The sequence below is a fragment of the Otolemur garnettii genome, unplaced genomic scaffold (assembly GCF_000181295.1).
Source record: "Otolemur garnettii isolate 467f Iridium unplaced genomic scaffold, OtoGar3 scaffold00024, whole genome shotgun sequence".
NCBI lineage: Eukaryota > Metazoa > Chordata > Mammalia > Primates > Galagidae > Otolemur > Otolemur garnettii.
Genome location: NW_003852419.1, coordinates 14,201,186 through 14,206,435, shown reverse-complemented (window position 1 = coordinate 14,206,435; position 5,250 = coordinate 14,201,186).

Below are 5,250 nucleotides of genomic sequence, written 5' to 3'. Positions count from 1 at the left end.
AATTTATGTTGATGCTTTTATTACTTGAAGTGTTGCAAAAACAAACAGCCAGTGAAAGCCAGAGTCTTTAGTTCTTTCTCACTATCCAAGAGCTGAAAAGGCTCTCAGTTCTGAATTATTCAGCCCCCATTTTCATACCCCCTGCACACTTTTATGATCGCAAAAGTTTCCTCCAAAAAAGAAAATAGCACGACATCAATTTGATATCTGAACATTGAAAGAGATACCAGACTTCCAATACTGAATGCATCCTGAAAAGGGAAATAGTGTGGGAAAGCCCTGACCTTTCAATATTCAGACTTGTTGGCATTTCTTCTTTCCCTTCATCTTTACATGAATAAAGCTGTAAGAAAAAAACAATGGGCAATGAGTATGTTACAAAGAAAGATAGATGAAAAGATATTTAATAGAAAATTGAAAACTTATAACGAACTCTATGCCATTACTGTAAACAGGAGTAGAAACAGTAAATTGGTTTTCATTTATATCATTCAAATCTCGTAAAAAAATTAAGCTACCATCTATAGATTTTTTAGTATTAAATCTGGATAAGAAATTGATAATTTTCTTTGTTTATATATTTTTTCATTTTTACATACCTTAAATTACAAAAATTTGCATGAAGGGTCCAGTATTCTTTAACCTAATGGAACATTACATCACTTTTATTCTATTATTTTCATTGTTGATAAGAATAATATACCTCTACTTTCCATTCAAAAAGGAAGAAAGGAATTAAGGAAGGAAAAGAGTTAAATACTGCATTTTACTTAAAAGAAAGGAAAACTGAGTACAGCAGTCTCCAAGTTACAAACATCCAATTTATGTACAACTGATACTTATGAACTGAAGCTATTAGAGCTAACAGGTAAGTGTACTTATGAGCGAAGGCCATTGTGATAAGTCTCCAAATTATAAACATTTGACTGACATATGACTCCCACTTATGAATGGAGCCTATTACAGGTAATAGGTAAATGTACCTCTTCTGACTTACATACACTTTCAATTTAAAAACAAACCTACAGAAATTACCTCATTCATTACCCAGGGACTGCCTGCATTATATATCCACTCTATGCCTGACATGTATGTAAGTGTGTGTTTGTGTGTGTTCTGTAATTCTAACAATAATACCGTGGGGTAAATATGTTTATCTTTATTGTAGATATTATAATCTTGATGTACAGAAGTATTAATTAGCTTCCCCAAACTCAAATAACAAATTAGTAGCAAAATTGAGACTGTAACCTAATTTCTCTGATTCCAAACTGATATGTCTAATTTGAAAGAGTGGAGAGGGTTTCTTTTTACATTCTATTTATAATTATTTTGTCTTTGGAGATGAATAAATTATAATGTCATTCAGCATATTTACATAATGCAAATATCACTTTAAGGGGATAAAATGTAATTTCATACTCATTACTAAGTATAAACAGTGAAACTATTCTAATTGTCAATTATACTTATGGGAGTGCCAGGCCATATCCCCAAACCACCTGAGGTCAGTATAATTTTAGTAGAAAGCTCCATGCACATTGCCTGTGCCTCACCTCAAGTGCACCTCAAGCTGCAGCTCCTCTGGTTTGTCTGGTTTATGGAGAAGCTGTGAACACAGCTTCAATTGTACACAGGTGTCAAGAATTGTGAGATATCAATTTCCCCAAAGGCAATAATCAATCAAAAGTGAGGGAAGTCAGTGGATTCAGAAGGACCCCAGGTAGATTCAGAAGGATCCTAGAAGCCCAATTTGCCCATGTAGGTAACCAATCATTTTTATTTTTTCTTTCTTGCTTGCTTCATTCTCCCACTTCCTAACTTCTGCTTTCTAGGACCTTCTCCCAAATAAACTACCTTCATCCAAATCTTTATTGCAGGCTAGGGCTTCAAGGAAACTATTAGGAAGGCATAAATAATGTTATAAGTTTTGCAATAAGCAATATCAAATCAGATAATTCAATATGCTCCTTATGTAGCAATGTTAGGACTTAATGAGTCAATAGATGTAGGATCCTGTCTCTCATGGGGCCTATTTAGCGGAGATGGGCCATGTCTAAAAACAAATATTCCCTAGCTGCCTGGGAGGCTGAAGTAGGAGGGATGACTTGAGCCCAAAAGTTTGAGTTGCTGTGAACTATGATGCCATGGTACTCTACCTAGGGTGACAGAGTGGGACACTGACTCAAAATAAAATAAAACTAAAAGACAAAAGCAACTTCTCTCACTAAGCCTATCAGTTAGAGTGGAATTGAACCTTAGTCAAATTTGAGGCAGCAGGATGAGGCAGAAGAATGTTAGTACATCACATCCTTCAAGGTTAGATGGCAACTTGAGACCTAAAGCCATTCCTTGAATCCAGGTGCCTTTGATGAGAACACACTAGTGGTCATGGTCAAAGAGTAGTCATTGTCATCCTACCCACAGACAGCCAGATCCCTCCTGAAGGACCATGCCACAGTTTCTTCTCTAAAATCTCAACTGTTTTGATACTAACGAAAAGTGACACAAAAGCATATGGTTTCACCCCCATGGGCCTCAGTTTCCTCTTCTAAATAAGGTTTAACATCATCTAAGCCTCTGAATTTTGTCATGAGGATGAAATGATACATTTTCATCACTTATCCTTGGTACTTCACCTTCTACTTCTTTTTCAAGTCTTTTATATATTTTTTTCTTCTTCTGGGTCTAATCTCCAAACATTAGATTTCCCCCCAAAGTTCAGTCTTCTCTTATCCCTCCCTTAATGGTTTCATCAAGTCTAATTACCTGTAATACCACCTAGATGAGCACTATCCCACCAGAGCTTTACTCTGTAATGGAAATGTTCTCTATCTTCACTGTCCAGTACAGTAATCACTAACCACATAAAGGTACTGAGCACTTTAAATCTGCTAGCTAGCACACATGGACAGTGGCGATTGTATCAGACAGTGCAGATCTAGTTAACGACTCCCAGTGTTTTATTCCAGACCATCTATGTATCTGCTTACTTGAGATTTCCAACTGGTGATATCAAGAGACATCCCAAATTTTGCATGCCTAAAACTGAACTGATCTATCTCCCGCAACTCCATCTGAGGTGATACAAGTCCATCTTGCCCAACATACAAGTTTTGGAATCATCCTTTACTTTCCCCTTTCTTTCATACCCCAAAGTATATCTGTGCTTTGACCACTCTGCACCTTCTGTGATATCACCACAGTCAGAGCCACCCTCATCTCCTAAGATTACTATCGTCATCTTCATCCATTTCTCCTTCTTTCAATAACTTCCCCCACCACCACCCCATATGCAGCCTATTCTTAACTCAGACTCTAGAGCTACCCTGTTAAAATACAGCAGATCATGTCTCTCCTCTTTTCAATACTGATGTACTGACTCTCTGTTTCAGGGTAAAAACCAAATTATTTACCAGAACGGTCTGGCCTCCTGCCTTCTTCTGCTACAAGCTAACTCAATCAGTGTGTTCCAGCCATGCTGGCTTTTTGCTGGCTGTTTGCACTTTATAGGACACAACACTCTTATCACCTTACCTGTAGCAGCTCCCTCAGGTTAAAGAGATTCTACTCAGACATCCACTTAACATCACCTTCATCTCCTCTGAGTTTTTGCTCAGATGTCTTATTTTCAATGAAACCCAACTAACCACTCTATTTAATACTGCAAGTTACCCGCTCACTTGTGACACTCATGATCCTCCTGACAATGTTCTATTCCTTTTCTTTTTAAAGCTAATTTATCACTTAACCAGTTGGGCTTGGCAGAAAACAAATGGCTCATTCAAATGGAGGGGAATGAAGCTGCTGGTGTTCAAATCCATGGGAAATTAACTATCAATAGTGAAGCTTACCAGGGCTAGAAACATGGTGAATAGGGCCAGGAAGAGGAGCAGCAGATACCAGAGCCTTGCGAAACCTGTAGGAGAAAGAATCTTACAGAAGTTGTGCGCTCTGCTAGATGAACCCAGCCAACGTCAACACTTAGATGAGCAGGCAAGAGAACAAGTCCCATTCTCCTCCCAGGCTCTGATTTCCTTTTATTTGAACTCAATTGGAGGCCAGAAGGCAACAAGGCCCATTGATCAACCTGTAAAAGTCAGACATCCAGAGATCTGAGCAGGAAGGGGAAAGGAAAATTTAAAAGAGCAAACAGAGCGTATCAATCCTACTGATGTCCACAATACTATGTACACATTGCTCACACAATTATGTTATCATTGTTATTTTTGTTTGTAATCTGCCTTTGCCCCTAAATCATAAGCTTAAGGAGGACAGAAATCCTTGCTTTCTCCATGAGTGCATCGCTATCTCATAGAACACTGTTAGACTCACAGCAGGTGCTCAGTAAATAACTTTGAACGGTTGAACATATATAATAGATCCCTAGAAACTGCCTGAAATAAGATTTAAAAAATACTTGTAGTTCTGGCTTCCTTCCCTTTGCCTGCCTCATTCCCTAAAACTTCAGCTTCCAAACATCCTTTCCTAAAACTTACAGTGTTATGAAGACCCGTGAAGTTCACCTCTGTGATAACTCTCGCACCCATCTTCTCCTTCCTGCTCCCACTGCTCTTCCCATTATTTCAAGCCCTCTGGACATTATCCCTCATCTGTCATAATTGCTTTCTCACTGGAATTCCTACCTCTAGCCCTCATCCTTTCAATCCATATTAATTAACCTACCTAGACTTCCATGCAAAAAAGAAAATCACAAAGAAAAAACATCACAGTTTAACTGTTTTAAAATGTTTGAACTTACAGTAGATAAAATCAAAAGCAAAATGGACTAGGAAGAGTCAATGTCAAATACGACTTTTACAATGAACTTAAACCTACACAGATTGATAATAATGGCTTTAATCCAGATATAAATCCACAGATCAAATGTAAGAAGATAATTTTTTTTATCTAAATGTACTTAACCATTAAACAATTTGTCTATTCAGACTTGCTTTGCCTGCCTCCTTTCTGGTTGGTCCTTTGCCTCCTCTGTGACTGGCCTTATTTCCCCACCCTCTGTGTTTGGCCTGCCTCATTCTACACAACCTCCCTTGATGGTAGCATCAACTCAAATATTTGCAAGTATCACATGTATCCATAAGTGTTAAATCTTTAGTCCTTTCCTGAGCCCATAAGCACATAAATATCAGTGTGCCCAGAGCTCTCTTCACTTCCCACCTGAATTATCATCATAAGTGCAGGTTTCTCTGTGTCCAACAACTGGTCACTCTCAAATACCTCCTCCTC